Below are 25,157 nucleotides of genomic sequence, written 5' to 3'. Positions count from 1 at the left end.
CAGAGGAACTATATGAAAAAAGTGGTTGGCAAAGAGGAGAGGGACAATAGAGGTAGAATCAAGGGGATTTGGTACATGTAGGCCCTGGCACATTTTTTTTGGATTGGATCTATGCTTTCATTGGCATTGAGAACTACCAGTATTACCTTAGACAAGGCACTTTACCTAACATGTATTCTATATCTTGTTTCTCTCATTTGCAACAGGAGAGATTTGAATATATAAGCTTTAATATCCCTTTTAGTTCTAAACCCCAGATTGTAACGATCACTAAAACTTTCTTGTTAACTGAGGATTTCACCAGAAAATCCTTTTTGCTACAATTCTTGTTGAAAATAATTTGAAACATGTGTACACTTTATTGACTTCATGAGTGCAATATAATGAGCTTCAATGAATCAATTGAATTGATTTCTAAGGACTTTCCCATGTTTCAGAGTCACTAGACCAGTTTTTAGTTTTCTTTAGAAAAAATTGCTTTGTAGTTGGGTCATTGCCTGGATGTCAGTGAGGAATATTAACTGTATTTGGACATAGAAATCCACCCACAGCAAGGCTTCCTGGTATGTTGCCCAAACTGGATATAACCCTTGACCATTGACCAGCCTGCAGCTTTATTCCAAAGTTATGCTCTGTACTTTCTATTCTTACAGAGCTTTGGGGAGATATGAGAAGTGAAGTGCCTCATCCAGAGTCACACAACCAGCCTCAGAGGCTAGACTTGGGCTTTTCCCCATCTGATATCAGCTTTGTCTACTATATCACAGTGCAACTTTGTATACAGTGGATGCTTCATAAGTGCTTGTTGGGTTGGACTGGTAACTGATGGGATGCAGTGGGTGGGTAGGGTAGAAGAATAAGGAACAGTTAAATGTGATTTGAAGCTATGAGCCTGGCTACTCAGCAGAGTACCGCAAACACATATCAAGAAGTTAAGGGGAAGGCTTTGTGGAAGGAGGGATCAATTCCATTTTGGATGTGCTCATTTTAGATCCTGACAACTTAAAGTACTTATTTATTAAATACTTACTATGTGCTGGAACTGAACTAGGAAGGGCTGGCTCAGTGGATAGAAAGACAGGCTCCTTTATCTGCTCCTTCCATCTCAGAGAGTCCAGTGCATTGATATATGGCATTCATTGGTGGTTTTCATGTGACCAGCTCCTCCCATCTCCCACTCCCAAGCTCAATTGTTTCTCATACTCAACATTTCTGCCTTTTGCTCAACATCCGTTGACTCCAGCTGTCTCCCTCATCCCTTGTGCATACCTCCTTTATTTCACATTAGAAGTAGAGTCAGGAGACTTAGGTTGGGAGGTAGGTCTTTATGCATCTTAACAATGTCACCATAGGTAAGTCCTCAGTCCTCTCTGTGTCTCAGTGGTCATGTTGCACATAGTAGGGAGTGAGCCGGTCTCAGAGGGAGCTGCCTTCAAAGCCCTTTTCTGATCTTCTGGCTATGTAGCTGGGCTAATTGCATAACTTTTCAGTGACCTGGACAGCTCACTAATTCTCTAAATTTCAGGGCAGATACTGCTCTTTATTAGTAGGGAAAATTTCCTCATGGAGAGTTCCCCATGCCCATAAAATCATAGGTCCAGTCTCTTCTTACCTACTTTACCTGTATGGGGTTAATCATACACTGTCTACCTCAAAGGATTATTATAAGGAAAGTATCTATCAGCACTATCAATGTGGAGTATTTTCTGCTTTTATTATTAACAATATAATAATAAACCCACATTTATGCTTTTACTTATTATTCCCACCACCTCAATAAATCACCAAACATTTACTAGATGTTCATCATGAGTCAAGGACTTTTAAAGCCACTGGCAATGCAAAAATAGAAATGGATCAGTTTCTGACTTCAAGGGGATTACATTCTGTGTAATCTTCTGTGATACTTTCTCTAACTGCTCTATCTACCAATCTTCCTCCTCTGAAATCCTCTAGTATTCATTTGGCAATTAACACATATAGTGATGTATATTTTTTGAAAAATGTTGCTTTAAAATACCTCCAAAAATATAGCTTGCCCAAACTAACAGAGGAAGAAGTAAATATCCTAAACAGTCCCATCTCAGAAAAAGAAATAGAACGAAAAATGTTTGCTTTGCTTCTTCAACCAGATTTAAGAAGAGAGACAGGACCTTCTTTTCTCATATTTCATGATGATTTAGGAGCTCAGCATAGGCTGAACACATAGTAAGAATATTAATAAAGTATGAATAGAAGATAAATGAATGCAATTCAATTCAGAACCCATGTTGAGGTATGGAGCTCTACAACCACAGAGTAAGGAGCAGAGAACCTGGGTTTAAATCTTAGCTCAACTCTTATGATTTTGGAACAATTATCTTCTTTCTTTCTTAGCTAGAAAAAGAGATGGCTAAGTTAGATAATTAATTCTCTCTCCTAGGATCCCATTAAACACAAACTGGGTTTTAGGAGAAGCACAGTGTGATCTAATGGCTAGACACCTTGAAGTTAGGAGAAAGACTCCTATCTGTGATACATAATAGGTGTATAATTTTGAGAGTGCAACAACCTCTCAGCATTCCAAGCAGTTCTCTTAGATAAGTTATAAAGAAATTTATAATCTGCATTTTTAAGGAAAGAAGGAGCTTTGAGGAGGAGAAGAAGGAGGAGGGAGTTTTCCCATACCACTGGAATCATACATCCAGATTCACACCTCCCTTCTTCAGCAAAATGATGTGTTCTGAGAATACAAAATTGAAAGAATCTTTTTCCTGGAGGATATCATGATGGGGATGGAGAGGAGACACTCTGATAGAAAAACAAGTGCAAGGTAGAATATTAACTTCATATAAAAGACTTCATATAACTTAGAACTTCAAAGGAGAGATGAAGCACTGGAGATAGGAGATAGCGCTTCTCTCAGATATGGGACCCAGGGAGCCTTCATGGAGGAGATAATAGCCAAATTGGGTGTTGAACAAAGGGAGACACTTAAATAGGTGGATATGAGGGCTTGAGGTGGCGGGTGGAAAGAGGATCCAACCAAGGAAAGAGAGAGCAAAGCTGTGGAATTAGAAAAGACCAGTATGAAAGTAGGGGGCAGTGGGAAGGTCAAGAGGATGGGAAGAGTATACAGAGAAGGAGAATAGAATGGTTTTCAAGGTCACGCTAAAGGAGGTGAAAATGACTAGTGGGAGATCAGAGAAAGCATTGGTCTTGGGATCCCAGAAAGCTTTGGGTTCTAGTCTCATTTTTACCACTGACTTTCTATGTGACCTCTCTGAATCCTGGGCTAGATTGTTCTTTAAGGTCTTTTCTGACTGTTCTAATATATTGTCTGATTATATGTGTATATAAAAATATATACATGTATATTTATATATATATTATATCTATTTATAGTCCACGAATCTTGAATGAAAATTCAACACTTTCCATTAGTGTGAAGTCCAATTTGCTAAGTGGGAAGGAAGAATACTGGAGGAGGAGAGGAAAAGGAACTGACTTCAGTGTCAGACAATCAACCAGGAGTGGGGAGTCTGTTAATCCATTTATATGGGTATAGATCCTGGGCTCCTATTGTATGTGGATAGGTTGTTTTTAAAGCCCCTCTTAAAGATGCTGGACAGAAATAAAGAATTTCTGCCTATCAGTCAGTGAACCAGCACAACTAGAAAGTGGTCTCCTGCCCTCTAACCTCTTTGAATAAACAATGGGCTTCAGGAATGCTGTTTGGAAGGTTAGGTTCTAAGGAACAATCAGAATTGTCATAAACATTTTTTCCTAAGAGACTACAGAGTGAAGGGGGCTGGAAAGGGAAGGCGGCTGGGGCCTTAGGATATGACAATGGTCTTGAGGAAATAGCTGAGGCCATCTCCTCCCTCATCTCTGAAAAACACAGCCCCACCAGGATGCACTCTCAGCATCTGGCCCTTTCCTTAGTGATGTCACCCTGATGGACCCTCTCTATCTCCTCAAGGGCAGCTGGAAAGTGTGGGCCAATCTGACCCAAGTAAATCTTCAGGAATTTTCAGGAAGACTGACAAAGGCAGATGGGAAGAGAAGGTGAAGGAAAGAAACATTTATATAGCTCTTACTGTGTGTCAGGTGCTGTGCTAAGCACTTTACTAATGTCTCATTTGATCCTTGAAATCACCTTGTGAGAGAGTGCTATTTATTTCTACATTCTACAGTTGAGAAAACTGAGGTAAAACATAAGTTAAGTGACTTGCCCAGGCCATACGGTTAATACGTGTCTGAATACAAATATTCCTAATTGCAGGTACTATGCTACTAGTTAGTGTCATGAAAGTTAAGGGAGAAGAGAAGATCCAGGAATTAGCAGAGAAAGAGTCAAGATGATGTGGACTAAGAAGGAGTTTTTAGATTTAAGCAATGTCTTTAGTGATCAATAAGTCTTGGTAGTCTTTGAGATGCATAGAATAATGGAGCCAGAAGCCAGATGACAAGGGGTTGAGAAGTGAACGGGGGAGTGGGAGTGTAGAGGCAGGGACTTTAGCCAACTCTTTCTGGGAGTTTAATAATGAAAGGGAGGAATAAAAGATATATGATGGCTCAGGAAGATGGCAGGGATGAGTAAAGGCGAATTTTTGTTTTTCTTTTTGTTTTTAAGAAAAGACATTTTTATGCTTCTCTCCATTCATTATGCTCAAAATTTCTTATAGTATAAGAAGTATTCCATTATGTTCATTTGCCGTAATTTGTTTATCCATTTCCCAATTGATGGACATCTACTTTGTTTTAGTTCTTTGCTGCCATTAAAAAATGCTGCTATTTAAGTATTTTAATGTATATGAAGCCTCTTAGTCAATAATTTCCTTGAAAATATATGCCCAGCAGTGGAATCACTGAGTCAAAGGATATAAGTACCTTAGTCACATTATTTGCTAATTTCAAATTATTTTCCAGAAGGGTTGTGCTGATTCATAGCACCAACAATAATGTATTAGCATGCCAGCTTCTCTACAATCCCTCTAACATTAGCTACTGTATTCCTTTCTTTTGTCATCCTTGCCAATTTGTTCAGCCTGAGGTAAAAATAACTTCAAGAGTATTTTGCTCTTTCTTTTCTTTTTAGTGTTTTGGACTAATCTTTTATATGGTTCTTAACTGTTTGCCATTCTTATTTTGAGAACTGTTCATAAGGAATAGTGAAAGCTGGGAAGTGAGGAAGAGTTCAGGGAAACGCTGAAGTTGAGAGGAAGAGAGGTACTATTTGGTGGGTCAAATTTACAAAAGAGAACAGAGAGAACAAGGTCAAATACATAAGTAGAAGCAGTCCTCTCCATTAGGACTAGAGAAAAGGATAGGATCACTGAAGATCAATGGCAGTTTTGAGATACAGCAGAACAGATGAAATAGTTCAAGTTAGATGGTTTTTATTTCTTCAGAAAGTAGAGGATCAGATCATCTGCTGAGAGAACAGGGATATTGGGAACTTGAGGAGAGAAATTATTTGGAAGGGCTTTTATAAGAGTATTCTAGAGAAGCAATTAGGGAAGAATAAAAAAATTGCCATGAAATAGTTAGGGTCCAACTGAGATTCTTAGATTATGTGATTTTGTAGTGGAGCCAATTATCACAGATGGATGATTTCCTCCAGCATTGTTCACCAACTGGGGAGTAAGAATACAAAGGGAAAATAGTGTAGATGATCCAAGTTTGAGAGTTGTTAGAGTGTAGGTGGAGCAAAAGGGATAGTCCATTCAAGTCTAAAAGACAGTGCATAATTTAAGTAGGAAACTATGGTATCAAGTAATGGAGGAGAATGAAAACAGAAGAAGGGGGATGGCCTGGGAGAACTGGAGAGAACAAAAGGACTGAAAGTTGAAATAAGGATGCGATACTCTTCAGATATAGGAGGAATATGACAGAAGGAGAAATAGAATGATAGGAGATATAATTAAAGAGACTTTAAAGTTTTAAATTATTAAAGTGATGAGGACTAAAGTGTACCTGTAGTTATATATTCATGGAATATGGAAGTCATGGGAGTTGAAGAGATTTTTTGTGACTTAGAGGTCTGGGAATTCAAAACAATATCAATAGAAATATTAAAGTCACCAAGAAAATGGAAAGGTAGGACAACTAGACTGCATCAGCCCTGGAATCAGGAGGACCTGAGTTCTGGGCTCTGTCACTTACTAGCTTGTGGCCATGAGCAAGTCGCTTAACCCCAATTGCCTCAAAAAAGAAAGTAAGAGAAAAAGAGAGACAGAGACAGAGAGAAAAGGGGAGGAGAGAAGGAAGAGAGAATATGGAGGAAGGAGAATATGGAAAAGCCAAAAAGACATAGAAAGTAGCTGGATACTGAGTTCCTTGAGAAGGAAGGAAGAATGACCTGGAAGCTTGGTGGAAGAGAACAAATATCTAGAAAAAGTGATATAAATGAATGGAATGAATCTCAAGGGAGAATAGATAGCTGAATGATAGCATCAGAGGGAAGTTTGGAAGTGACAATGTGGATTAAGGAACATACCAACTCTTCTTCCCAGGTCAGTGTATTGGGGGAAGGATAAAAGGAGCAGTCAGAGATGGTGAGAGTGATGATCATGGATGAACATTTGCCCAAGGTCACACAGGTAGGAAATTACAGAGGCAGAATTCTAACCAAGTACCTTTGAATCCAAACCCAGTGCTCTTTCTACTATTTCTCACAAACAAGGAGCTGGTTCTTTGACATTCCTGAGTCTGGTTAACTAGCACAGGGGTCCATTGAAGAGTAGAAATATGTGCTTTTGGCCAAATTGATAAAGAAGCCCACAGGGCACTCCTAAACTACAAGGAAGGAACCCAGAAAGTCCAGTCCTTCTCCAGACTCTCAAAAGATTTAGTTTTGATTTTGGTCAATACTAGTCCTTTCTTCCCTACTATTCTACATATAGAGAGAACAATATTCTCTTCTTTCTTCTTCTTCTCTCATTGCTTACCCACTCAGGATTGAACATGGTTGACCATCTTTGGTTTTCTCCACCTTTAAAATGGAAGAGTTGAGTTTCTGAGACTCTTGAATTCCTTCTCACTCAAATATTCAATGAGTCTGTAAATCTTCTAGCCGCTTCATCCTTTCTCATAGCACAATACAACTCCATTATTTTTGTATACTATCATTTGTTCAGCCATTTCCCAGTTATGGGGTACTCTCAACTTTCAGTTCTTTGAAACAACAAAAGTAGCTGATCTAAAATGTTTTGTTCATAGAAGACCTTTCTCTTTTTCTTTAATTTCTTTGGGATATAGACTTGGTAGTAGTATTGCTCATTCTAAGCATATGCATGGGGCCTTTTGGGGCATAGTTCCAAATTGCTTTCCAGTTTGGCTGGGCCAATTCATAGCTCTACCAACATCAATGTCACTATTTTCCCACAACCTTTCCTGCTTTAGTTATTTTCTGCTTTTGTCAGTGTTTCCGATTTTCTGAGTGTCAGGTGAACCTCAAAATTGTTTAATTTTCATATTTTTCATTATTAGTTGTTTGGAGCATTTTTCCCATATACTTCTTCCTTATATTGATTTCTTCCTTAGAAGGAACCTTTGCCTTTTCAAATCCTTTGATCATTTGTGAGTTGGGAAAAGGCCTAAATTTTGTTTTTATGACTTCAGATTGTAGCTTAGTCACCCTCAAATGCTCAAAAAATACATTTTCTAGTATCATGAGGAAAATAATAATTAAAACTCATTTCTCTAGCACCTAAAAGTTTACAAAGTATTCAGTATCATCATTACTTCTAGTTTATAAATAGAAACAACTGAGACTCAGAGATTAAGTGCCTTATTTAAGGTCACATAGTTAGCAAGTGTTAAAATACCATGCTTTTTCATTATATTTTACATTTGTGTGCATGTAGAAGGGAGAGGACTCAGTGGGGATAACCTTTAACTCTCATTCCTGGAGAACCTCTTGTCTTCTCTGTCTGTTATTCTGGGAAATCCTTAGCGCTAGAAAGCTAATCCATCTCTCTTCATTGGTTATGGTAGACAGCATTTTACTTTGGGGGCAGAATAAGCAAACAGATAAGAATATTGCAATATTTTCTTTTTCACAGTTGAAAAAAAAAAAGACCAAGAACAACAGGAAGTTGAACAGGAAATTCCCATAGAAGATGAAAATATTTTCAAGCCCTGCTGGGAAAAAAAGGAACAAGGATAGAAAGCATCTTAGAATTCAGAAGTAGCAGAGACTCGTTCTTGCCACCCCCAACATTCCATATTCCATCCTTGGGTTTGGGTCTACTGAAAAATGTCTCTAATTCAGAGGTCTTAGGAGCATAGGTGCAAATACATTTAAGTATGAGCAACATGCATGATTATACAAGTGCATGCATGTACATTTGTATACATATACACAAACATGCATGCACATGCAAATAGAATTGTTATTCATGTATTTCAGTCATGTCCAACTTTTTCTCGGATCCATTTGGGGTTTTGCTGGCAAAGATACTGCAATGGTTTGCTATTTCCTTTTCCAGCTCATTTAACATATGAAGAAACTGAGGCAAATTGGATTAAGTAAGTTGCCCAGTTAGTCAGTATCTGAGTCCAGCTATGAACTCATGAAGATGAGTTGACTTGACTTTAGGTCTGGTACTCTATCAACTATACCTTCTAGCTACCCTTGCAAGCGGAGTTAATCCTTTGCAAAAGTGTGAAGATCACTCTTATCAATGTATACTCCTGAACAGGTCACTGTCCTCAGGAGACACAGAAACTTTCTACTTTTGTAACCTCCAGGCAACATGCTGAGTTTCACATCTATTCTATAACAAAACGTAAGTGTCTTATATATTCCATTTCCCCACAAATCTATGATGATCTTTTTATGGCAATAAAATCAGGAAACAGAGAGTCTGCATCAACTGGAGAGAGACTGAATAAATTGTGGTATTTTACTGTAATGGAATATTATTGCACTGTAAGAAATTACGAATGTGAAGAATTTAGATAAACTTAAAAAAATTCAACTGAACAAATAAAGACCACCAGCAGAAACCATAAAACAATTTGCATAATGATAAAAATATTATAAAGGAAGACAACAATGAAAGCCATATGAACTTTGATCAATGTGGAGACTAACCATGACTTCAGAAGGAAGGTAAAGCTTAATCCTTCCTTTCTGTCAGCAGAAAAGAGGGTAGACTATAGGTGTGAAATGATGTATGGAATGTTGTGTGTAACTATATTTTGTAATTATAGGTAGGTGTGTGTGTGTGTGTGTGTGTGTGTGTTATTGGGAGGTGACAGGAATATCTAAAAAGGTACTAATGAAACTTTAGAAAGGAAGAAGAAAGAAATAGACTATGTGGGCAAACACCTGCTTTGTTTAAGTGTAAGTCTAAGTGTAGAGATATAGCAGTTTTATGCCTTTAATGAATCTATACTACTTTAGGAGGGGAAGTTCCTTTGGGCCTCCCCCTTTCTAAGAAAAAAAATAAGGATGATGTTATCTTTGATTTCATTCAGTTGGGATGACCTTTTCCGAGTGTCTTCTCAAATTCCTTTCTCCGATTCTTCCCCAGCCCTAGCTTCCAAAAAGTCCTTGCAAATCAATATAGAGCAAAACCAGAGGTGTACTGGTAAATATTTAACAAGCTCTGAAAAAAAAAAAAGTGTGTTATACATAAATTTCCACCTGCGTTTTTGATTTCCTTCACAGGTTAATTGTACACTATTTCAAAGTCTGATTCTTTTTGTACAGCAATAACTGTTTGGATATGTATACATATATTGTATTTAACTTATATTTCAACATATATAACATGTATTGGTCAACCTGCCATCTGGGGGAAGGGGGTGGGGAAAAGAAGGGGGAAAATAGGAACAAAAAGTTTTGCAATTGTCAATACTGAAAAATTACCCATGCATATAACTTGTAAATAAAAAGCTATAATATAATAATTAAAAAAAAAAGAATTATAGCAAGAGGGGCAGCTAGGAGGTGCAGTGGATAGAGCTCCAGCCCTGAAGTCAGGAGGACCTGAGTTCAAATCCGACCTTAAACACTTCACACTTCCTAGCTGTGTGACCCTGGGCAAATTACTTAACCTCAATTGCCTCAGGGGGGAAAAAGAATAATAGCAAGAATGTGCTGTCATCTCCATTTTATAGATGGGAATATTGAAATCTAGCTATAGCCAATGATAGAAATGATTTCCCCTCCCTCCATCCAGTCGCTAATGCTCTCATTCTCAGAATTACATTTTATTTTCTTGTAATCTATATTGTAAAAACTAATATGCATCCATGTTTCTCCCTTGTAGAATATAAGCTTCTTGAGGTCAGAGCCTGACTCTCCAGTGTATAGCACCTAGCACTTGTTGAGCAATGCTTGTGATTGTGTGAATGGCTGGGTTTTAGTTGGCAGCTGGTTTGGGGTATCAATATGGATCTGGGATATTCAGACTGGGATCAACTGTTTGGGAATTTCCCATTTTTCTCTTTTAACCCAGAGAATTAAGAGTTCATCATTTTGCTATTTTCCCAGGATTGTTTCCCCCCTTGTAGCCTCATTGCTGTCACCAATACCTGCCTGCCCTGTGATATGTGGACAACTGCCAAATGTTTTCGTAACTCCTTTTGCTTCTCACTTTGTTGGAAGCCAGGAGGCAAACAGTTTCGCAGGGAGAGTTTGGGAATTAAATCCAAGTGACTACCTCGGGTTTAGAGGATTACTTTATGCCAGTGGGTTTTGACTATAGCAGAAGTAGTGAATTTATTTGATTAGCATTTGTGCAATTGAATCACAGGTCTGCTATTTACTGTTTGTGCAACCTGGGAAAAAAAATCAGTTCCTTAGTTTCCTTGTTCTATAAAACGAGATTAAACTTTTAAGCTTTCTGGTGCATTTGGTGCCATTGACATGGCATTTGGAGCCAGAAAACAATCTCAAATCTTGGCTCTGACACCTGTTTGACCTTGGGAGTAAGGGTCAGCTGATTTCTGTTCCAGAGCCAGTGTGTAGGCAAGATAAGGGTCAGTTCATTGCTGGGAAATCCTGTCTGTTCTTTGGGAAGTTAACTGGCCTAAATTGGGAATTAAATTTGCGTTTTGGCCTTAAAAGCTCAAAGCCCTAATTCAGCCCAGAATATGGACCGCTGAAATGGCCATTCAGGGAAAATAAGAAAGGCTTTGAGGGAAGTAATAGCTTTTAGGAGCCCTTGTCTTAACTCTCCTGACAGCACATGGTGAAGGCTCAAGCAGGTCTTGGTACAATCAAGGCCCGGCTACAGACACTGTCCCCCTTCTCCAGTGACCCATTCACCCACCCCTCCAACTGGCCCTTGTGACAAAGGCCTCTCAAGGTGAAGCAACAGACACCTTTCTGATTGGATTCCCTGCTGGGCAGCTGAGAAGCTACAAAGGCTTAGGACCCCCTGGAAACACTTCCTGTTTTCAAACTAGACTGAACCTGCAGTTCCTGATTAGAAAATTCTGTAATGACTTTGGTAATGGTGGTTGAAGGGGGTGGGTTTTGTTGAACTAGAGCCTGAGACTTGGTAAGTCCCTTCCCACCCTTCCCCCCTCCCCAATAATAAAGAAAATGAAGAAAAACCTTCAAATACCCCTCCCCAACCCACAGACCATTGTTCTCTGTGTGTATCTACAACCATAAACATAATTTTTTTTTTAAAGGAAAAGATTTAGGAATCAGGCAAGCAAGTAGGGTTTTTTTTCTTCCTAAAGAGGACATTTTATCATGTTTATCTGAATGTAGGCTAAATAGTTCAAATGAGATCTATTTGAAAGGAAAAGCAGAAATCCAATTCCCTCAAACCATGGAAATAAAAAAGAAAAAATAGAGCTTCCATTCAATAAGTGAATAGATTTTTTTCACCTGAGAGGAGAGAAGAAAGAAGGGGAACAAAAAAGAGGCTCTTGTTAATAGAGAGTGTGGGGTGCAGTAGATGAAAAGAAAACATCTTGGATGTTAGGAAGGCCTGATAATTTAATGACTATCTTTTTTCCTCCCTTGAGGGGATTGGGGGTAAGTGACTTGCCCAGGGTGATCCAGCTAGGAAGTGTTAAATGCCTGAGACCAGATTTGAACTCAGATTCTCCTGACTTCAGGGCTGTTGCTTTATCCACTACACCAACTAATTGCTTTAATGGCCATCTTGATGTGGCTGCTTCTCAGATTTACCTCCCCTGTCACAATTTCTCTGCTTACTTCTAATCTGGCATCTCCAATTCATAATCCATTGAGACTCTTTTCAGACATCTCAACCTGGATATTCAATAATCATCTTAAACTCAATATGTCCAAAAGGGAGCTCATCATCCTTCCCCCTAAATCTTCCTCCCCTCCTCTATCTTCCTAATTTTTGTAGAGGGCACATTATCCTTGCAATCTAGACTTGCAATCTAGAATTCTTCTCTACAGCATTTCTCATCCTGCCATATGCAAACGATGCTGATTTCTCATTGTAACACATCTGGAATATGTCCCATTCTCTCCTCTGATATTGCTACCCCTCTGACGCAGACCCTCATCATTGCTCCTGGATTATTACAATAGCTTTTTGGTGGGTCTGCTTGCTTTGGTGGGTCGTTCCCACCTCTACCCCATCCTCCATTCAGCCATTCAAAGCATTTTTCCAAAGTGAAGGTCCAACCATGTCCAGCCCCCTTCCCTGCTTTCCCCAAGTGGCTCCCTATCACCTCCAGTATTAAATCTTCTGTTTGATGTTTAAAGCCCTTCACCACTTAGCCCTCTCCTACCTTCCCCATCTTTTATATCTTACTCTTAGATCTAGTTTCACTGGTTTCCTGGCTGTTCCATGAATAAGACCTTCCAGGGCATTTTCTCTGTCTGTCCCCTTCTCTTTCTCTATCTCCTCAGATTCCCCTCTTGGCTGCCTTTAAACCCTAATTAAGATCCCTTCTTTTCCTTGAAACCTTCCCCATCCTTTCTTAATTTCAGTGCTTTCCCTCTGATAGTTCTTTCCTATCTATGCTGTATATAACTTGCCTTATATATAACTTACATATAACTTGTATATATGTTATATATTGTAATATAATGTGATATGATGTTGTAATTACAATATGTTGTAATAATGTATATAATTTACATATATATGTAGATAGATGATAGATCGATAGATGGATAGACAGATAGATGATAGATCAATAGATAGATAGATGGATAGATGGGTAGACAGATAGATAAATGATAAATCTATTTATCTATCTGGGTGGGTGGGATGTTGGTATGGGTGTTATTTACATATTATCTCCCACTAGCTCCTAGAGGGCAGGGATAGCCTTTCCCTTCATTTTGTATCCTTGGTACTTAGCATAATGCCTGACACATAATAGGTGTTTGATAAATATTCATCGATTGATTGTAATAGCTGACCAAAGGCAAATCCCATACTGGTTTAGTGTTCCTAACAATGATTTAAGATTAAAAGGTTCTGAAATTGCATTGATAGAAAGTTTCCTCTTTTCTATGAGGAAAATGACCAATGACAACAGTGTTCTAATGTCACCATTTGTTTGAATTCAGTCAGCTTGAAGGGAATGGTGGGACGTCAACTGCTTTGGCTCATTACTGAGAGCTTCATTCTGGTCACTCTATGGACCTTAATTTCCTCACTTACAAAACAGAAATGCCAATAGTTGTAGTAGATCTCCCCTCCAAGGATTTTTGTGATGCAGACTCTTTGGAAAGCTGCATACAAATAGTAACTATCATTATCATCTTTATTATGGTCTTTTAGTTGACTAAATCTCCTCCAGCTCATTGCCTCCCTCCCAAAGGCACATAGTTTTATTTATGGCAGACATTTTATACCCCAGAGTTACTGAGATATGAGGTAAGATATGACCAATCCAATGACTTATAAACAGAAACTTTTTTCATAATTCGTCCTTCACCTACCCCATTCTCTTCAAGCCCCCAGTGCCCTTAACTGAAGAATTTGGAATATAACTCCCTAGGGAGGCCTTCTGTCCTATTTTTATTTGTGTTTTTCTTCTGTTTTTGCCTCTTTTTTGTGTCCCCAGTGTTTAGCACAGTGCCTGGCACATAGTAGGTGCTTATTGAATATCAACAGACAGACTGACTCCCATGCGGGTTGCTCACCTGTGCTTTCCCACATATTTTCAACTCTCCATTTCTCACCTTCCCGGCCTCCTTGGATCAGAGAATACCGAAGATTCTTGTCCTGTCCTGTCCTATCCTGTCCTGAAGAAATGTCTTTTCAGCTACATTTCAAGTCTTTAGGCAAAGGTAGTGGGTTTTGGGATTGTTGTGTTTTGTTTTTTTGGAGGGGAGTGTTGCAGTAGTTGTTTGACCTTACACAAACTTCAATTACCTTAGTCTCATCTGTAAGGAAAGGAAGAGTTGCTGTAGGGGAATGGAATGATTGCTTTTTGCAAGTATTTGAAAGGCTGTCATAGAGAAGGGAGTGGCTGGTGGGGCAGTGGATAGAGTGCTAGGTATAACATCAGGAAGACTCATCTTGAATTCAAATGTGGTCTGTTACTTCTAGCTGTGTGATCCTGGCCAAGTCACTTAACCGTTTTTCAGTTTCCTCTTCTGTAAAATGATCTGGAAAAGGAAAAAGAAACACACTTGTATCTTTGTCAAGAAATCCTTAAATGGGGTCACAAGGACTTGAACATGACTGAACAAAAACAACATAGAAAAGGGGAGGTGGACCTGTTTTACTTAGTTCTCAAGACAGATCTAACAGCAATGCATGGAAGCTGCAGTTGGGTTTAGACTCAGTGTAAGGAAAACTTTGGAATAAGGAAAGACTTGAATGAAGACTTAGAACTTAGGGGTTCTTCCTCACTGGATGTTTAAAACTCGAATTCAAAGGGTCACTTAGCTATGTTGGGGAGAGCATTCTCATTGACCAAGGGGCTGAGCTGGATGGAGGTGTACTTCCAACTCAGAGCTTCTGTGATTCTGTGAAGACTTCTTCTACTGGTATCATGGGGTTGTTCTAAGTAACAATTTTAAAACTTTACATAAAAATGAACTCTCCCCTCTTTCTCCTCTTCTCTCCTCTTTCCTTCTTTTTCCCCTTTCCCCCCTACTTTCTACCTTTCTCTCCTCCCCTTTCTTGTCTCACTCTTGCTTTCCTTTTTTGCCCCCCTCAACTATCCCTCTTCTCCTCCCTTTCCTCTCCCTGCCTTCTCTTTCTCCTCTTTCTCCCTCTTTTCCCTTTGCCTTCCCTCCCCTTTCCTCTCCCTTCTCTCTTTCTCTTCACCTCTTCTCTTCTGTCTCCCTCCTCTCCCTTCTTCTTTTTACCCCTCCCTTTACTTTGCTTCCCTTTTTTTCTCCCACCATTCTTCTTTTCCCTCTTCTCTGCCCTCTTCCTCTCCTTTCTTCTTTTCCCTTTTCCTTTCCCTTCCCTCTCTTTTATTCCCTCTCTCCTTCTTGGCTCCTCTTCTCCTCCTTTATCTCCTCTTTCCCCTCCCCTCTCTCCCCTTCTTTTTATCTTCCCCTTACCTCTCCTTCCTTTTCTTCTCCCAACATCTTTCTCTTCCTTTTCTCTCCTCTCTCTCTCTCCTCCTCCTCTCCTCCCTTCTCCTTCTAACTCCTCTTTTTACTTTTCCTTTCTTTTATTTCCTCCTTCTTCTCTCCTCCTATTCTTTCCTCCCTCCTTTCCCACCCTTCTCTCCCCTTTTCTCTCCTTTCTCCTTCCTCTTCTCTCTTTCCTTTTCCTTTTAACCTTTTCCTTACCTCCCCTCCCTTTTCCTTTATACCCTCTCCTTCTCTCTTTTCCTCCCTCCCTTCCTCTTTTTTCCCCCATTCCCTTAATCATCACTTTATCTTCCTCTCCCCATATAGAACTGAACTATGTTTCATCATTATTCTATTTAATGAATAAAGCTTCAGCTTTCCTGTTCTTAAAAACACACACACACACACACACACACACACACACACACACACACACAATTAAACGTGTTAAATTTTGTTGATTCAAATAAAGGTTAAACCCCACAAAACCAAGACCTATTGAGAGGTTAAAAACAACAGATATTCACTGAAAAATTACCCAGATCACATGCATCCCTCAGATTTCCTTACATCCTCATAGGTCCAATGGGGCTTACATCTGGATTTATACTACGGTTCTCTTTGAACAAAACTGCTCCAAGTCACCTCAGCCTCTAGGGGCTGCTCGATTGATTTTTCTGTAGTCCTGTAATCAGAGATAGGGAACAAAGACTTCCCAATCCTGGTCGGAGCAAACTAAACACCATTAGGACCGCAGTCTGCTCTCAGCTGCTGTTATTCTTTTCATTGTTTGCCTTCAGGAAAAACCACCACCCAAATGGGCTACTTTACAACGAAAGGAAAGTCCCAAAGGAAGTGCTCCCTTACAAGGAATCTGTTTGATTGGGATTGTCCAAAAGGAAAATGGCTAAAGGGAAACTGAGGGCCAGGACTAGGACAGCATCAAGTCCTGAGGGGACAAATAGGATCTCTCCCCTCTAACCCCCACCCCTTGCCAGGCGACTTCCTGGGGAACTTGGGAGATGAGGGTGCCTGCTGAGTCCAAGCCAAGGCAAGGCAATCCTGAGTAGGGGGAAAGTGGGTCTGACCACGTCAGCTCTGCTCTCAATAAGGGGCTCTCAGAAGCCCAGGGATCCAGAAACAGATGGCAGACAGTGTGTAGGGACGAAGAAAAATGAGCCATTATGCTCCTACACAGGGGGCAGAGTGTTTACAGACTGGCTATTCAGTCTCTTGGCCACCCAATAAATATTTACTGAGTGCCCGCAGGGCTGGCCCATGGTTAAGCTAGGAAGTCTGGAGGCTTTGTTTGGAGTATGTGCTCATCTCCCCTTCCGTGCTCTGCTGCCTCTTATCTTAGGCTTCGATACCTTCCAGAGTGTCCTCAAAGAGCATCCACCCAGGCTTGGCTTCCGGGAGGAGTGGCTTCTACTCGAACCCTTCTATTCAAACAGCCCCCATCCAAGATGATTCTCCTAAGTTGTTGGGTCCTTGAGTTGTAGCTCTTGCCACCCTCTTAGCTTATGTATAAGACCTGGCACCACAAAGGCAAACCTCCAAATAGATCTTATTCTCCTGGGGCTGACATTCAGCTGGGGGCAACTATATGACTTCAGGTAATTAGGTGTCATTGGCTTTATCTAGATGGGAACCAGGTCACTACACTACTTCCTGTGGTCTCAAGGACATTGTTCTCCATTCCCCTACCAACTCCTTTATGTGTCATCTACCCTTATGAGATTTTGATTACAAGGACTATCTTCTTTCCTTTTATATGGGTTTCCAGCGCTTAGGACAGTGTTTGATAGATGTAAGTGCTTACGTGGTCAGCTTGCCTAACTATCTATCTGTCCATCCATCTATCTGTCTATCTATGTGTCTGTATGCATATCCATCCATCCATCTGTCCATCTATCCATCCATCTGTCTGTATGCATATCTATCCATCCATCTATCCATCTATCCATCCATCTGTCTGTATGCATGTCTATCCATCCATCCATCTATCTATCCATCTATTCATCTATCTACCTGTCTATATGCATGTCTATCCATCCATCTATCTATCTATTCATCTGTCTATATGCATTTCTATCCATCCATCCATCCATCCATATGCATGCATGTCTATCCATCCATCTATTCATTTGTCTGTATGCATGCATATCTATCCATCCATTTATCCATCTGTCTATCTATTCATCTATCTGTCTGTATGCATGTCTATCCATTCATCTATCTATTCATCTATCTGTCTATCTATCTATCTATCTATCTGTCTGTCTGATTATCCATTCATCTATCTATTTATCTATCGAACTATGGATCCAGCTCAAATTTATCAGATTCTATACTCTTCTTTGAAAATTGTGACAAGGCTCATTTTTCACTAGTCCTTCACCCTTTTGTTTGTTTGTTTTCTACAATTTCTATGATCCATCACAATGACTCAGCTATCATAGCCAATACTTCATTCATCATGCTGGCATGTAGTTCATCCAGGTAAACTCATCCAAGGTAGCCTGATGCTCTATTATCATATCTTTACTTTTACTGGATTTCAGTTCGCAGTTAGCCAGTTTTATTCTTTTCCATCCGGGATAAATATCATTTCCCCGAAAAAAAAAAAAAACAAAAACAGAAGCAAAACAAAGTTGTACACATTTGTCCTCTGTCCCTTCTCCATGAACATTCTTCCAGCCCTCCCCCTCAGGGCAAAAATCTTTCTTTAATTCTATTTTATTCCATTAAAATAATAAAAATGTTATTATTATTATTATTTTGCTATTCTCAGTACTTATCAGCATCAGCTTATTCTGAGCTACTCGGGCTGCCAATCTTACCAGTGAGATAATATATTTACAATGCTCTGAAAACCTTAAGGAACTGCCCCAATATGAAATTTTAAGACCAGTCCACTTTAAAATCCATTCTTTCTTCCCCTCCTTTAATTTCATTTTATGTATCTACACTAAAAATTTAAGTTAATCATTTATTTCCTATTACATCCACATTATTCTTTTTAAATAACTTCCCTTTCCCATCCTGATTAGAATGTTTTCTGTTTGTGTCTTCAAAATCTCATTCTTCAGTAATTCCCATCCCCTCCAGAGCTGATTTCCCTCTTCATACCTAACTTTTTCTGAAGCAGGTGAAATCTGCTCTTTTCAAATCAAAAGTATGTGGAAGACTAAGTCAGACTTTCTTCTCTATTATCATACATTAGAAGATAGAGTATTCACTTTTCCAAAAATTCTCAGCAACAACTAGTTCTTCTTTATTGTCCAGTCTTATCCAGAATAACCATTATCCTTCTGCACTTCAGGTGGAGCAGTCTACAATACTGGTCTGAAGTTCAAATTTGGCCTCAGATATAATGGAGATAATAATAGCACTTAAGTCCTGGGGTTGTTGTTAGAATTAAGCAAGATCATATTTGTAAAGCACTTCCCTAGTAAGTGCTTGTTGTTCAGTTATTTTCAATCATGTCCAACTTTTCATGATTCCATTGGGGGTTTTCTTGGCAAAGAAACAGGAAAGGTTTGCATTTCCTTCTTGAGCTCATTTTACAGATGAGCAGTCAACTCGCCCAGCATCACATGGTTAGTAAGTGTCTGAGGTCAGATTTGAATGCAGAGTTTCCTAACTCTAAGCCCTTACACACTGCACCACCTAGCTGCTCAAGCCATAGTAACTATTAGACCAAATTTGACTCTTTGCTTTAGGCCCTTTGGTTCATTTTGTCATTCGCCACTTACACATTTAAATATACTTCTGAGGCCGATTGTATTCAATCCTTTCTTGAATTTTCTTTCAGTCTGGGGGCATTGCCACTGCCATTTTTTCTTTCTATTTGCAATTATTTATGGCAAGTATCTTAGTAGGTGTAAATCAGCAGAGTAGCTTTTTTCTCCATTTCACTCAGTCAATTGATATTTGTCTTCTCAGAAACTGTACTAAGTTTTGGGAATCCAAAAAAGGAAAAAAAGATAATCCTGCTGCTCAATCTAACTTTTCATTTGAAAAACCTTTTATATAAGATTTATAGTTCTTCAGGCAAAGGTACCTTTTCCAGTCTTCAAATGTCCCTCATTCTTCTAGGTTAAGGGTGGTCCAGAATTCCAAATTCCTATGCTAAAGACTCCATAATAGGTGTTAGCCTCCTGAATCTGCTTTTCAGCCCCACTGACAATCTTGCATCAAAGAAGAAAATACCATGTGCCTCCAAGAGCTTCCATTTCTTGACCAGTACTTCATAATCCCTAGCGATGCTTTCTAGGTTCTTTCTGACAGTATCTTTTGTCCATGATTCATCAGAAATGGAGTTTGCTCAAAAGTTTTTACAAGTCATAGAATAGTAGAATTTCTAAGTTGAAAGGAAAAATAAATTCCACTACATCTGACAAGTGACTGGCCAATCTCTTCTTGGAGCTGTCTGGTCAGCCTCTGTCATGTCATGGACACCTATCTCAGGAAGACATCAGACTTCTTTATTATTAATATCAAGTCAGGGAATAGCTGGTGTAGTACCCCTTAGTAGAGATAATGAATAGCTTTGACAAGACGATATCTAAGGCTTAATCTATCTCTACAATTCATGAAAATTGTTTACATGTGTTTCAGAGAGTCCTTCAAAATATCTCTTCTAGTCAGGATCTAGACCATGTGATGTTTGGATTCCCCTATTAGTGGGAGAAAAATTAAATGATGAAAGGATTAAAAAAAATTACAATACTGCCATCCAGGGAATGAGTGCCAGATTTGGATGCAGGAGATAAATTGATTTGAATTTCAGCTCTGATACTTCAATTTAATTTAATTCAAACATTTATTAAGCACAAAGCATGGACCAGGCACTCTATGCTAGATGCTGAGATTACCAAGCCCCAAACAAAATAGTTTTATCTTTCTGGAGCTTTCATTCTATACTTATTAGGTGTGCAAATTGTGGACAAGTCATTTTCTCTCTCAGAATCTTAGCTTCCATATCTGTAAAGTGGGAATATCACTTGTCCTTCTTACCTGACAAGTCTGTGTTTTCTTGTTAAGCATAAATTATGATGTATGTGTAAGTCACTACTATTATTACTTGTAACAGTAATAACATATATAAAATTTAATATATTTTATAAATATTTAATAAAATATAACTCATAATATAAAGTAATAATATATTATGCATAATACATGATGAATTTTAATATGACAAATAGAATATATAAAATATGGCATAAATATTTAATAAAATATAATCTATAAAATTAATGTCATAAGTGTTTAATAAAATGTAATATATGTAAAATATATTACAAATGTTTAGCAAACTATTGCATATACATACTGTAAATTTTAATAGTATACTAGCTAATATTTATATAGTGCTTATATAATATTTATATGGTGCTTATATAATTTTAAATAGTGCTTATTATATGTCAGGCGCTGTGCTGTTTTACAATTATTATCTCACTGGATCCTCACAACCACCTTGGGAGTGTTATTATCTCTGAGGAAACCAAGGCAAACAATACTGAAATAACCCTTGGCCAGGGTTATATAGCTAGGAGATATCTGAGATCACAATTGAACTCATTTCTTCCTGTCTCCCAGACTTGGCACTCTATGCATTGTGCTACCTTTTGTCTAGTGTTTTATAGTAACCATCAAGGTATGATAGGAAAAATACTAAATTTGAACTCAGAAATGCTGAGCTATCCTGATCTGCTGTCTGCTTCCTGTATGACTATAGATAAATCATTCTCCTGTCTGAAGTTGTATTATTTCTTATAAAATGAAAAGATTGGAATGGATAGCGGAAAGATCACATTTAACTCTCAAAACTATAAACTCTCAGGGCATTCTGAATTATTGTAGGTAGAATTTGTAGTGATTAATACATAAGTATACAGTTTTATTTGCCTCATTGTTTGAATGAAAAGTTTTAGCACTCTTGACTTTTACCCATCAAGGCACACAATTCAATTAAAGAAGAAAAAACTGAATTTCAAAGAAGAGGGAACCAAGTTTTTAAGCACCATTTTGAAGCTGTTGTGAGAAAAAAAAAAATGTGAAGGGGAAAAGAGAGGATTACATATACCGAAACTTTTACATCGATGCTGTCACTTTGGGTTGGCAGAGGAGAAAATCTTGGCCAATTCCCACAATATTCAGGGAATGGGATGTTCTGGTTGTCTGTACCATCTGGTGAGTGCAAAGTTCACAAAGGATTTCCTTGTTCAGCCTTTTGGGAAAAGTTGTATTTAAGGGGGAAGGAAAAGCCCAGCATTATAACAGTCAAGGGAATAGGATCATTGCTTTAGAGAGTCTTTAGAAGTCATTAACAGAAGGAGAAAAAGCACAGACATTGGTTAGATCCAGGGCTGTGTTAGAACCAACTCCAAGAGCTGATTGTTAAATTTTCAGTGTGATTGTTTGCATTTCAGAAATTGTCAAATGTTACAAATCAGGACTTGATTCATTGTTTTCCTGATCATCTAAACTTAAGGAAGAGAGGGATAATATGAATAACTCTGATTATACTTAAAAGTATGTTAGGTATATATATATTTTTCTTTTGGGAGAGCTGATTGTTAAACATTTACCAGCATACCTTTGGTTAGATCCCACCATTGTCATTACTGCTCTCTATAGATATTTTCTGAATGGCTACTGGATGCCAGACATTGTACTATGTTCTGTGAAGGGCATAAGGGAGAATAAGAACTGGTCATTCATCTCAAGGAGTTCTTTCTGGACAACAGTGGTTTAGCTGGCAGCAGGATGGTAGACTTGAGCATATCACTTTGGCTTCCATAATGACAAAGGGCAGAATGTGAAAATGAAAGGGACAAAATCTTCTTGTGGCATCTTTGGTCTCATAGACCCTTATCAAAATAGAATGCAACATGACAGAGTGAATACCTTGCTCCACTTGGCATTAGAAGACCTGACTTCATTTTCCACTTTGATACTTACTAGCTTTGGACAAGCCCATTTAATGTTTTACCATGAATTTTCCCATTTGTAAATTGGGAATATTTGCATGAAAAGTGGTTCAGAAAGTTTAAGATATTATATCAATGTGAGTTCTTTCTTGGTACTTCTAGAGTAGGGGTCCTTAACTTAGAGTTTGCAGAGAGGTTTAAAAAAATTCTGATAACTGCATTTCAATATCATTGATTTTCTTTGTAATCCTATGGCTGATAGCAGAATAGATAGAATGTCAGGTCAGAAGTCAAGAAGTCTCATCTTCTTGGCTTCAAATCTGACCTTAGACATATGTTAGCTGTGTGATCTTGGGTAGATTACTTTATACTATTTGCCTCAGTTTTCTCATCTAAAAGATAAAAGAGAAGAAAATGAAAAACCACTCCAGTATTTTTGCAAAAAAAAAAAAAAAATCCAAATGCGGTCATGAAAAGTTGGTTACAACTAAAAAAATAATTGAGCCACAACAAAATTGTAATCCTATTCATTTTATTTTATGTTTTTAAATATGTTATTCTGAGGAATCCATAGGCTTTAACAAAGGGTCTATAACACATGCGAAAAAGGTTAAGAACCTGTGTTCCGGAGAATGCAACCTAAAACTGGGTTGTCTGCCCATCAGAATCACCAGTTAGTCTTGTTTAATCCTGACTCAGTTTTATCTCTTGTGATCAGCAATCACAGAAATAATAAGGAACATAGTAGGGGAACAGAGTCATATAAATTGGATTATTTTTCATAAAAACACTCAATGCAGAAAAGCCCATTCTGAAAGTGATAATCAAATGGTTTGTCCCACAAACAATTTCTTCTTCAAGTAGAGCTAGGAATATTTGGGGGGAGGGAATAAATATGTTCACTCAGATTTTAAGTGATAAGATTGAACATCAGTTGTATTTATTAGGTTCTGAAACATACACATTCACATCCTTTTGAATACAGTACATTTGGCACAGTCATGTTTACAATGAAAATAACACTAATGAATGGCAAGAAATTCAAATTACATCCACAAAGGAGAAAATCCTGTACAAATAAAGCATCACAATACAAAAAAAAGTCCCTAAAACTGAATACATTTTCTATATAGCTGGAACTATTTTGCACATAATTTAAAAAGAGGTAATTTCTGAGCCTTTTTGAGAGAAAAAGACAGAATGAGAGAGGGAAAGAGACACACATACACAGAAAGAGAGAGAGAGAGAGAGAGAAAGAGAGAGAGAGAGAGAGAGACTCAGTCACTAGAAAATATGAGAATAGGAAGAAATGTAACAGTGTGTCCATTTTAAGGAAATCTCTCTTTTAAGAATAAAATAAAATAACAAACACTAAAAGTAACAGACAAACTTACTCATGGAAACTCAATAAAGATTAATTTATTGACTCTTGGGGGTGAAAACTCTGCTATGGGATACTTCAATAGTTCCTAAGGCTTTGTATAAACCCAAGGCTTTTGAGGACTGAATTTCCTCCAAGGATGAGAGAGAGCCCATTGGAGGTTGGGAGATAGATTTTGTGGACACTTTCTCCCTAAAACCCCTAACGAATTTCCAATCATATGGGATGAAGGCCCCCTAGATGTTCTAGCAACAGTAGAACACTATGAATAAATGGAATCTTCCTAGCTGTGTAGTTTCCTGGGACAAGGCCATTCAGCACGGTAGCCAATTTTGGTCTAAATGTCCCAGTCTAATTATGGTGGAGAAAGAAAAATACAGAGAGCAGTAGTGACACATGAAAATTTATGGGCAGTATTATCATGTCTTCCTAAAAATGAGATGATGCAACCATTAAGATGTTTCTGTGCTTGTACTCAACTCCAGAAGATAGTCTTTCCCCAGGATATAAAGTCATTGAAGATAAATTAAATTAATCTAATGTTTGCTTGTTCCATTATTCACCGGTATGCCAACAAATACACATGGACTGATATAGCATAATATTTAATATTTGAAAGCATCATAAGAAGAGATAATAATTACACCTGAGTTTTTAAAAGAATAAATTCAAACTGAACATTATCAATAGTCTCAAAGGCTTTGACCAGCCAATGTGAAAAGGACACAAACTCTCTAGTGGACATCCAAGTGGACAATGTCTTTGAGCAACCAAGGATTTCATCTCTGCTGCCGCCATCACTCCCTGGAACATGCTTTTCTCTTTCCTATCACGGTCATGATTTAGCAGAGTTTTAGAGAACTTATACAGGGGCTCAAGCATAGCTTAATATATGTTTACATCTTTTTAAACAAAACAAATGAACTGAAAAAAAAAAAAACATCCCCATCTCTCCAACAGTAACTTGAACCAATACACATACAGAGTATTGCACCTGGACATTATTATAATTATTCTTTCATAGACTAAAGTTATATAATATGCCTGGACATGCAGCAGTTGATACCTTTATATTCAATGAATTAATTCCACAGGCCTTGCAGCAAACACTATGTACAAAAATCTCACCTGTACAAAAGGCAAAAAGCTTTATTGGGGCTACTTTGCCATTCACAAGTATATATATATATATATTTTATATATATATGTATATATTTATATATATATGTATATGTGTATGGAGGGGGACAGCTGGGGAATCCATGTACAATGCTTAACATGGATTCTGTTTGCTGTGCAATGGATTCAATAAAATAGATAATCAAATGACCTCTGCACTCAAAGTACA

Source organism: Antechinus flavipes, chromosome 2 (genome assembly GCF_016432865.1).
Source record: "Antechinus flavipes isolate AdamAnt ecotype Samford, QLD, Australia chromosome 2, AdamAnt_v2, whole genome shotgun sequence".
Taxonomy (NCBI): domain Eukaryota; kingdom Metazoa; phylum Chordata; class Mammalia; order Dasyuromorphia; family Dasyuridae; genus Antechinus; species Antechinus flavipes.
Note: the sequence above shows the minus strand (reverse complement) of the source record.